We start from the raw sequence: 12,699 nt of genomic DNA on the forward strand, positions 1-12,699 counted from the left end.
TTTGTTCAGCAGGAGTCCTAAAAAACAAGTTTCGGACCATTTTTTTGGTAACACTTTAGTATGGGGAACATATTCTAAGTAACAAAGACTGAATTAAGAGTTGTTTGGACACTAGGGGAACATATTCTAAGTAACACATTTAGGTTATTTGGTTGGGGTTAGGGTTAGGTTTAGGGTTAGAGGCTAGGGTTGTACTTGTTGTATAATAAGGCCATGCAGAATAATGCATTAATTATTACTTAATACTGACTAATTAAGAGCCAATATGTTACTAATTTGCATGTTAATAAGTAACTAAGACCTTTATGAAAAGTACAAATCGAGGACCTAGATTTCCCTCGCCCGGACGCGGGTCACCAGGGCTCCCCTCTGGAGCCAGGCCCAGAGGTGGGGCATGATGGCGAGCGCCCGGTGGCCGGGCCTGTCCCCAAGAACCTGAAGAGGCAACGTGGGTACCCCCTCCAATGGGCTCACCACTCAAGGGAGGGTGTAGTGTGAGCTGGGCGGCAGTCGAAGGCAGGGCACTTGGCGGTCCGACCCTCGGCTACATAAGATAGCTCTTGGGACGTGGAACGTCACCTCGCTCGGAGGGAAGGAGCCTGAGCTGGTGCACAAGGTGGAGAAGTTCCGGCTAGATATAGTTGGACTCACTTTGACGCACAGCAAGGGCTCTGGAACCTGTTCTCTCGAGAGGGGCTGGACTCTCTTCCACTCTGGCGTTGCAAGCAATGAGAGGCGACGGGCTGGGGTGGCAATTCTTGTTGCCCCCGGCTCAAAGCCTGCACGTTGGACTTTAACCCAGTAGACGAGAGGGTAGCTTCACTCCACCTTTGGGTTGGGGGCGGGTCCTGACTGTTGTTTGTGCTTATGCACCAAACAGCAGCTCAGAGTACCCACTCTTTTTGGGTTCCCTTGAGGGAGTACTGGAGAGTGCTCCCTCGGGTGATTCCCTTGTTCTGCTGGGGGACTTCAACGCTCATGTTGGCAAAGACAGTGAAACCTGGAGAGGCGTGATTGGGAAGAATGCTCGCCTGGATCTGAACACAAGTGGTGCTTTGTTATTGGACTTTTGTGCTTGTCACGGATTGTCCATAACAAACACAATGTTCAAACATAAGGGTGTCCATATGTGCATTTGGCACCAGGACACCCTCGGCCGCAGTTCCATGATTGACTTTGTAGTTGTGTTATCGGATTTGCGGCCTCACGTTTTGGACACTCGGGTGAAGAGAGGGGCAGAGCTTTCTACCGATCACCACCTGGTGGTGAGCTGGCTCCGATGGTGGGGGAGGATGCCGGACAGACCTGGCAAGCCCAAACGCATTGTGAGGGTCTGCTGGGAACGCCTAGCAGAGTCTCCTGTCAGAGAGAGTTTCAATTCCCACCTCCGGAAGAACTTTGAACATGTCACGAGGGAGATGCTGGACATTGAGTCCGAGTGCACCATGTTCTGTGCCTCTATTATCGAGGCGGCTGATTGGAGCTGTGACCGCAAGGTGGTTGGTGCCTGTCGTGGCGGTAATCCTAGAACCCGCTGGTGGACATCAGCGGTGAGGGATTGAGGGATGCCGTCAAGCTGAAAAAAGAGTCCTATCGGGTCCTTTTGGCTCATGGGACTCCAGAGGCAGCGGACAGGCCAAGCGAAGTGCGGCTTCAGCGGTCACGGAGGAAAAAACTCGGACATGGGAGGAGTTTGGGGAAGCCATGGAAAAAAAGGGGGGGGCAGTGCATTGTCAACACCGTGTATGGTGAGGATGGTGTGCTGTTGACCTCGACTGCGGCTGTTGTGGATCGGTGGAGGGAATACTTCGAAGACCTTCTCAATCCCACCAACACGTCTTCCTATGAGGAAGCAGTGCCTAGGGAATCTGTGGTGGGCTCTCCTATTTCTGAGGCTGAGGTTGCCGAGGTAGTTAAAAAGCTCCTCGGTGGCAAGGCCCCGGGGGTGGATGAGATCCGCCCGGAGTTCCTTAAGGCTATGGATGCTGTGGGGCTGTCTTGATTGACAAGACTCTGCAACATCGCGTGGACATCGGGGTCGGTACCTCCAGATTGGCAGACCGGGATGGTGGTTCCTCTCTTTAAGAAGGGGAACCGGAGGGTGTGTTCCAACTATCGTGGGATCACACTCCTCAGCCTTCCCGGTAAGGTCTATTCAGGTGTACTGGAGAGGAGGCTACGCCGGATAGACGAACCTCGGATCCAGGAGGAACAGTGTGGTTTTCGTCCTGGTCGTGGAACGGTAGACCAGCTCTATACTCTCGGTAGGGTCCTTGAGGGTGCATGGGAGTTTACCCAACCAGTCTACATGTGCTTTGTGGACTTGGAGAAGGCATTAGACCGTGTACCCCGGGAAGTCCTGTGGGGAGTGCTCAGAAAGTATGGGGTATCGGACTGTCTGATGGTGGCGGTCCGCTCCCTGTATGATAAGTGTCAGAGCTTGGTCCGCATTGCCGGCAGTAAGTCGGACCCGTTTCCAGTGAGGGTTGGACTCCGCCAAGGCTGCCCTTTGTCATCGATTCTGTTCATAACTTTTATGGACATAATTTCTAGGCGCAGTCAGGGCATTGAGGGGATCCGGTTTGGTGGCTGCAGGACTAAGTGTCTGCTTTTTGCAGATGATGTGGTCCTGATGGCTTCAACTGGCCAGGATCTTCAGCTCTCACTGGATCGGTTCGCAGCCGAGTGTGAAGCGACTGGGATGAGAATCAGTACCTCCAAGTCCGAGTCCATGGTTCTCGCCCGGGAAAGGGTGGAGTGCCATCTCCAGGTTGGGGAGGAGATCTTGCCCCAAGTGGAGGAGTTCAAGTATCTAGGAGTAGGGATGATGTTCGAAACCGGTTCTCCCGGTTGTTCGATAAGAAAAGAACCGATTCCATGGACTTGAATCCCTTTTTGAGAACCGGTTCCCGTTATCGAGGCCACTATAGTAAAGAAAAATAGTTGGTTCTTTATTCGAATCCCTGGGAACGAATCCCGTCCCACAGGAAATGTCCTGTGGCACGTCCCAGGAAATGACGTAGCTCAGTCATTAGGCGGCAGATACAGAAGCAGCAACAACAATGGACCGGAAAAAACGCCTCAAGTCACGTCTTCATTTTACAAAAAAATACGACGAGGAAACGGCTATCTGCAATTATTGCCAGACTTCGCTCTCAAGTAAGGGGGGAAGTACAACAAGCATGTTGAAACATGTTCAGGCCGTACATAACCTGAAGGTTAGAGAAAGGTGTCGTGGAGAAGCAACGACAGAGATGACGAAGCCCGCCCCTCTTCCTGTGTTTCAACCTGCAGCGCCAATTCCAGTGATAGTGCTGGTGAGTAACAAACGTTAACTGTTGCCGGTTAATTTACATATCTGCTCACTCGTAGCCTTTAGGCTAAAATAACGTTACCTCTTATGTCAACCAGGACTGCAGTAATGTTAGCTAGACTAACTTTACCTAAGCATAGTAAACTTTAGCCTTTTTGTATGTGTCTGATAACGTTAACGGTATCTTGTAGCCTACACCATTCCAGTGTTTGCAGGTTTGTCTAATAAACTAGTGCTTTCTTTCTTTCTTTAGTTTATTTCGTACATGAACACACTTACAGCATAACACATCACAGTTTCATATAATTTCCCTTTACATCATGTCCGAAAAGGAGTAGGAAGAAGTAAAGCTTATTTAATCCTACCCCTTTCCCACTTCAGAGCGTTTACAAATATATACATCATTTACTGACCTTTTTATAATAAAATAACATCTGTGAATTAGTATATACAACAGTTTTGTAATATGTAATTAATTAATTCAGTCATTATTAATATACTGAGATGAAGAATATCTTATTTTCAATAAGGTTGAAAGTATTTCTCATAATTCTTCTTTGTACTTTGTAAGCACTATTAATATTGAACAAACTCTTAAAGTGGATCATATCAGTACAATGTTTAACTTCATTACTTAATCCATTCCATCATTTAATTCCACATACTAATGCTAAAGACTTAATAACAGACACCCTAGTCTTCACATTCAGCTAATTTCCCCCCTAATTCTATGCTGTGTCTGTCCCTCATTTTCCCTCCAGGACAAGGACGTGCAATCATTCCTGCAGAAGGCCACACTGATGGAACCCAGAAGGATGTTCCAATAGCAGCAGAAGTGCACTTTTTGGAGAGCTGTATTATTTTCAGTTTTGTGACCAAGGTACTGATTTTATTTAACACTATATTATTATTTATACACCTATAGTGAACACAGAGACAGGTTGTTTTTGTGTTACTGTATATATTTGTTTTTCTGAAAAATCCCACTTAATATACTTTGGGTAACAACAGTCAATATTTATTTATTTAATTTGATTTTTTTAGGGGGGTAACAACAATCAATATTTATTCATTTATTTAATTTTATTTTTTTCTCATAAAATAAAGGGGAGCTTTTGTTAAACCAAATAGTGTTTTTTTTTTCCCCCATATACAACAACCTATCTGGATTCGATAAGAGAATCGATAAGGAATCGGTTTGATAAGAGGATTCGATAATGGGCTCGAACTCGATAATTTCTTATCAAACATCATCCCTACCTAGGAGTCTTGTTCACGAGTGAGGGAAGAGTGGATCGTGAAATCGACAGGCGGATCGGTGCGGCGTCTTCATTAATGCGGACGCTGTATCGATCCGTGGGGGTGAAGAAGGAGCTGAGCCGGAAGGCAAAGCTCTCAATTTACCGGTCGATCTACGTTCCCATCCTCACCTATGGTCATGAGCTTTGGATTATGACCGAAAGGACAAGATCACAGGTACAAGCGGCCGAAATGAGTTTTCTCCGTCGGGTGGCGGGTCTCTCCCCTAGAGATAGGGTGAGAAGCTCTGTCATCCGGGAGGAACTCAGAGTAAAGCTGCTGCTCCTCCACATTGAGAGGAGCCAGATGAGGTGGTTCGGGCATCTGCTCAGGATGCCACCCGAACGCCTCCCTAGGGAGGTGTTTAGGGCACGTCCGACCGGCAGAAGCCACGGGGAAGACCCAGGACACGTTGGGAAGACTATGTCTCCCGGCTGGCCTGGGAGCGCCTCGTGATACCCCGGGAGGAGCTGGAAGAAGTGACTGGGGAGAGGGAAGTCTGGGCTTCTCTACTTAGGCTGCTGCCCCCGCGACCCGACCTCGGATAAGCGGAGGAAAATGGATGGATGGATGGATAAGCAACTAATTAATGGTGAATATGTTCCCCATATTAAAGTGTTACCCATTTTTTCTATTTTCATTTCTGAAACAAAAGTTGGACAACTATTTAAAAACACTTTTTTATATATAGGACTCCTGCTGAACAAAGATGTTACCGTTATGCTACAAACGGTAACAAATGATGGGTTCCCACTTCTCTGTGAGCGCTTTGAGTATCTAATAATAAAAAAGCGCGATATAAAATTGAATCTATTATTATTATTATTATTATAATACTGCTTCCTTTTTAATTTGTCATCACACAGATAACCACAAATTTTTGCAATTTTTTTGGCCTTTATCTGGAATTCAAATCCTTAAAAGCAAAACAGCACAAAATCCAATTTTATGGAAATATTTTAATGAAAATAATTCCTTTTATTTGTTTTAAAATCTGCCACATAAAATAAAAATCGAAAAACGGCCCTAACTTTATTTTTTGATTTGCGTTTCAGAATTGGAAATAGAATGAACGGAAGGTACACGGACCCAGACCCAGTGTCGGTTGACGACTTCAATGACACCATAGATAGAAATCCCAACTCAATGTTTCTCACAGACGTGACACAAGTGGAAGTAGTTAAAATTATGGATAAATGCAAATCTGCCATGAATAGTAAAAATCAAAAAACGGCCCTAATTTTGTTTTTTGATTTGCATTTCAGAATCAGAAATAGAATGAACTGTTTCTTTACTTTCACCATTTTCTAAATGTATTGAAAAACTATTTAATCTCAGATTGGAAAATCTCATAAACAATCATAGAACGCTTGCGCACAACCAATAGGGATACAGAGCTAACATTTAAACTTTGATGGCCTTAATCAAAATAACTGAAGAGATTACCAACGCAATAGATGGTAAACAGTGTGCAGCTGCAGTGTTTATGGATCTAACAATAGCATTTGACACAATTAATCATGATATTTTTATCAAAAAAACTAGAACGGTATGGCATCAGAGGGCTTGTTCTGAACTGAGTAAGAAGCTACTTAACAGATAGCAATTTGTGAAGTTAGGCGAACACACATCTACAACGCTAAATACATCCTGTGATGCACCCCATGGATAAATAATGGGACCAAAGTTGTTCAATCTTTCTATAAATAACATTTGTAAAGTTACAAAGGACTTAAAGTTTGTATTATTTGCAGAGGGCAAAACTGTCTTTTGTTCAAGAGAGAACCCACAGAAGCTAAGACAAATAATAACACAATAAATGAATGAATTGTGGAGATGGTTTGACTAAAACAGACTATCCCTAAATCTTAGTTAAACTAAAATAATGCTATTCGGTAACAGCAGAAGAGATAGTCAAACACAAATACAAATAGACGGAATAGACATTGAAAGAGTAAATGAAATCACATTTTTGAGTGTAATCATTGATGATAAAATTAACTGCAAATCTCATATAAAAATATACAACATAAGGTGGAAAGAAATACATCAATAATGAATAAAGCAAAATATGTATTGGACGAAAAATCACTCCATATTCTCTACTGCTCGCTAGTGTTACCATATCTGAGTTATTGTGTAGAAATATGGGGAAACAACTACAAGAGTACACTTCCTTCAACTGTGGTTACAAAAGAGGCTAGTTGGAATAATACATAATGTTGACAACATAAACCCTTTATTTTTTTAATCAAAAATACAGAAATTCAACAATAGAGTGAATTTGGAAACAGCTAAAGTTATGCACAAAGCAAACCATAACATGTAAACTATAACTAACAACAATTCTTCTCAACAATAGAAGAGAAATTGAACCTCAGACAAAAATGTAATTTAAAACAATTGCATGCACATACAACACTTAAGACCTTTAGCATATCAGTATGTGGAATTAAATTATGGAATGATAATAATAATAATAAATAAGTCAAACAATGTACTGATATGATTCAGTTTAAGACACTGTTCAAACTCAAAGTGTCTACAAAGTACAAAGAAAAAAGAATCATGATAACATTTTTTGAAAATAAGATAATCTTATCTATCTCATTATGTGAACTACAACTTACTTTACATTTTGTTTTTTTAGAATTGTATTGAGGTGGCGACTTGTCCAGGGTGTACCCCGCCTTCCGCCCGATTGTAGCTGAGATAGGCTCCAGCGCGCCCCCCCCCCCCCCCCCCCCCCCGACGCCGAAAGGAATAAGCGGTACAAAATGTATAGATGGATGGAGAATTGTATTATTCATGGAGTTAATTGTGTACAAATTGAGAACAGGAAGGAATAAAAAAGTGTTAGTAATTGCTATGAAAGGGAAAAGGGGTACGATTAAATAAGCTCTGCTTCTACCTACTCCTTTTCAAACATGTTGAAAAGAGAAACTGGAAATTGTGATGTATCATGTTGTTACTGTGTGTATGTTGGACATCAAGTCAAACCATGACCATAAATCATACCTGTATATGTTGCACATTTAAGTGAATTTGTCTTTACTATATAGTAATACAATAACAGTTCTAATAAAATAATGCCAGGGATTTTACTGACCACCAACAAGAAGTATTCACAAGATGAGTGAGGGAAAGCATCTTCCAGACAATGGACTCCAGGAACACACATTGTTAGTATGGATCACAAATACCATGTGACACCCACTTCACTCACAACAGCTGCTGAGAAGTCAGAAGAGACATCTAGTGGGCAACCAGTGCAGCCTAAATGAGCTAAACACAAATTGTGATTGAGTAAAGCAGGGGTGTCCAAACTTTTTCAACTGAGGGCCGCACACGGAAAAATTAAAGCATGTGCGGGCCATTTTGATATTGTTAATTTTCAAACCATAACAAAATATATGCATTTTTTATTTATTTTACCTTTAGGAGTACGGGGACCATAAAGGGTCTCAGTCATTAAAATGTTACAAATAAGTCAGATTATTATTATTTTTTAATTATTTAACGCGTACAGTAAATCTCTATATCAACTTCAAGTTGATATAAAGTAATACAAATTTTAAAAAAAATGTTTTATGGCTTTTTTGTCAAAAACAACTTTGTTTTTTTATAGTAAAACTGAAATATGCAGTATTTAGTAATTAGAGCCCTAAAAGATCAATAATGCAGGACACCATTGATTTTAATTATTTCATATTTTTGAGTAATCACAGTGAAAAGATAAATAAAAAATTACTAAATATATTTGGGATCCAAAAGGTGCCCCACTCATAAAGTGATACATTTTTATTAGGTTTTTCTTTTACTTTCAACACTTAAGTTACGAGATCAACTTCAGATACATCTGTCGATTTTATGCTGGAACTATTATTTTGTTTGTTTTATGCGCTTTTGTCAAAGAAATCTTTGATGTTTTTATATGGCAACTACACAATATATGCAATATTTACTACCTAAAACATTTTAAAGTGAAATATTTGAAGTAATTGGAGCCCTGAAAATAATTCATTATAACATGGATTTTTTTGTCATTATTATTATTTTTTGAGCAATGGCAAAAAAAGAAAAATGAAGCAAGAAAAAAGAAAACAAAACAGCCTGCATGGCAGCTTTTGTGTCAACATTGCAACTTTCTCTCGTTAGATTTCACCTCATTCCACTTTTTTTAATGTTCTTTTTTATTTTTACAATAGTATTTCCAGAATGTGTGGCGGGCCGGTAAACAATTAGCTGCGGGCCGCAAATGGCCCCCGGGCCGCACTTTGGACATCCCTGGAGTAAAGCCTTAATCAGAAATGTAATGTGTGTTCTTTTTGAGGCAACAGATACTTAAGATGGTTGGAGATATACATTATCACCATTTTGTAAGTTGTGAACGGTTATTGGCATCTCTAAATGATTTATAGATTGTTTTGACTGTTGCTTTAGCAGTCAAAATTTGTTTAAAAAGATAAAAAATGTCCCTTTTTATTTACTTAACTACTTATTTACTTAACTAAATGCAGTAAAATAATTTCAAACACATTTCCCAATCACTAATAAAGTACAATTGTGTCAAATTAACTCTAAGAGCAACCTTTTCACTAACATTTTAGCTCTTATGCAAAGCACTGTTAAGTTGAGTTCATTTATTTGAAACAACTTGCACAATTATACAAAACTAATACCAGACAATGTTACAATTCCGTATACAACAACTGACGACAATTCTCAAAAATGTATACAATAAACTTCAGATATACAAAATAAAAGTAAAGATAAAATGTAATTTTAAGATAAAAAAATATATATCACCCTAAATTACAGTGGTGTGGCGTCAGGGCCAGCAAGGCCTTCTCTGCTGGCCTAACATAACCAGAAATCATGATCATAATTAAAGATAAAAGTAATTTTTTTATTTACTTTCCCTAAATATCTAAAAGTATTCATATTCTCTTCATGTCATATTATGCTCATTCCAGTGCTGTTGTTTTTAGTTTTAATTTGTATCCAATCAGAATTCAGCTAGTTTATGTTGCCATGCTGTTCCAAATCTGCCCGAGGTCTTCAGAATCAACACTGCGGGCGTCTGTGCACTGTAAGTGGACGGGCACATACAGTTGATAGATAATAGCGATAGCCAATCAAATCACAAGTTGTTGACAGTAGCCTATCTAGGTAGCCTGATGTTAACGAGACTCTGATTGGATACTCACTTGTCACTCCAACGTGAGTATCCAATCACAAGTTGCAACTTAGCAGGAAGCAGGAAGTGTTGACCCACAAGGAAGGAGAACAAAACGTTGATTAGGTGGCAGATATATATTTGCAAGGCCATTTTCAAGAAGGATATTTAAAGAAAAACTACATCCTGTGACACGATGTCGGCGATGAAATAGGGAAATGCCCGCCACTTCCACTTAAGGGACGGCGTGGCGAAGTTGGTAGAGTGGCTGTGCCAGCAATCGGAGTGTTGCTGGTTACTGGGGTTCAATTCCCACCTCCTACCTTCCTAGTCACGTCTGTTGTGTCCTTGGGCAAGACACTTCACCCTTTGCCTCTGATGGCTGCTGGTTAGCGCCTTGCATGGCAGCTCCTGCCATCAGTGTGTGTGAATGGGTAAATGTGGAAATACTGTCAAAGCACTTTGAGTACCTTGAAGGTAGAAAAGCGCTATACAAGTATAACCCATTTATCATTCCACTCGAATCAACCGACTATGAGCGACCACTGGCTTATACGGCGTCGAATGGGTCCTACAAATGCTGAGTTCAAATATTTTATTTCTTAAAATTTTCACGTTTAATATGTTTTTTGCAATTTTAATTTTGACAGTACCACATAAGATATGTTTTAATTGCTGATGCAGGTTTATTGTACACTGTTGATGTGGTTCAATGCACATATAGTATTTCTCCAGCAATGGTCATGTGGTGACATAATAATAATAATTGAAGTTGGACATCACTGAAGGCCTAGGTGGGAAACGCACGGCCCGCCACTGCTCAAATCGTCTCCTATTGAAATTAATTCAAATCAAATTAAAACAGCACATATATATATATATATATATATCTATATATATATATATATATATATATATAGATATATATATATATATATATATATAGATATATATATATATATATTTTTTTTTTGTAGCTGCGGACCGGTCAACGCTTGAAAATTAGTCCCACGGACCGGTGGGGGGGGGGGGGGTATTTTTTTTTACCTAATTAAATACAATCATGTGTGCTTACGGACTGTATCCCTGCAGACTGTATTGATCTATATTGATATATAATGTATATATTGTGTTTTTTATGTTGTTTTCATAAAAAATAAATAAAAATAAAAATAAAAAAATAAAAAAAATAAAAAATTACAATTTCTTGTGCGGCCCGGTATCAATCGCCGGTCCGCGGCCCGGTGGTTGGGGACCACTGGATTACACACTACAGTACATATTCCGTACAATTGACCACTTAATGTTAACACCCAAATAAGTTTTTCAACTTGTTTAAGTCGGGGTCCACGTTAATCAATTCATGGACTCCAGTCCAGTCAGGTGGTGCACATACTGTATGAAGGCTGTGTGGGTAATTTGCTTTTAAAAACGGCTCGGAAATGCGATTCGGTTATCGGTTTACTTAAAAAAGTTGTTCAAAGGACTTAACTCGTTTGCGAGCGTCACATCTCTATTCACTCTACCCATACACTTCCTGCCCAGTAGCACATAAGGCCTTCACACGCTGCATGAGATCAAGGCGATGCCATTCAGCTTGGTGATGAACGCCATCTGATACCATTCTTGGTCAAATGTACCTGTAATTGTTTAGGTATTTGGTATTACATGACTATTTTGCCAAGCAGCCAGACCCTTTCTTAGGCAAGGTCATGTGTTTTATCTCTGGTTCTGTGGTTATCATCTTGCCCATTACTACAGCCCCCTATGCTATCCATCACACACACACACACACACACACACTCACACACACACACACACACACACACACACACACACACACACACACACACACACACACACACACACACACACACACACACACACACACACACACACACACACACACACACACACACACACACATACTTACACAAACAAACCAAAGTCAAAACATATTTGTGGGTTTAACCAAATCAATTAAATATATTTAAAACGGATGTGAAATCACAAATGATTACAAACGTTCCAGAACAAACCAGATGATATACGGTATATGCAAAATGTGGTCACCTTTTATATTGTGCCTCTCTGCTGATGCACATTCTGAGGCTCAAGAGCACCACCATTAGGACAAAACACCATCTGTTAAAATAAATAGGCAGAGATTTATTACTCGTCTATGTCTATGCAACATCTATACATACAATTATCTCACATACACATTGTAAAAATCAACAATGCATGAGAGCATTTTCTTTTCTAATTAAAAAAAAACTAAACTGTCCCATACAGAAGTGGCAAACAATTATCCACAATGTAAAAACAGTATACACATTCGTAATCAGACTATTATAATTTACAAATATTAAAATTCCCAAATTGAGTACAACGTATCCCATAAAATGTGCACAGTATGTTGTGAAAAGCTAAATATTGTAATGCACTGGTCTTTAAGTTTAATCAGCAAATTAACGGCAAAGTACTTTAAGTGCCCTCTTATATGAACTAAGCTGAATGTTCGCACAATATTTGTAATTATTTGTGATGCACATGTGTCAGAAAATGTACTGTAACTGTAACTTTTATTAATCGTCTTAACTTCTCAAACTTATTTACTATTTTCTGACAATACAATATTTCACAAGCCAACCTGAATTGCATTATACACTGTACAAATTATTGCTTTGCATTAAAACATTGAGTTTCAAACTGTGGTATGTGTACCACTAGTGGTAAACGGGCTCTATCTAATGTTAGGTATGCCAAATAATCACTTGATCAAAGTACAGTGTTATATTTTCTTATATTTAAACACTGTGATACTGTTCAAACTGTGCGTAATGTTACAGCGGCCAAAAATGTTAAATATACTTGTTAAATAAACCCTCTGCCTTGTTTTTATTGA

Source organism: Entelurus aequoreus, linkage group LG09 (assembly GCF_033978785.1).
Source record: "Entelurus aequoreus isolate RoL-2023_Sb linkage group LG09, RoL_Eaeq_v1.1, whole genome shotgun sequence".
Taxonomy (NCBI): Eukaryota; Metazoa; Chordata; class Actinopteri; order Syngnathiformes; family Syngnathidae; genus Entelurus; species Entelurus aequoreus.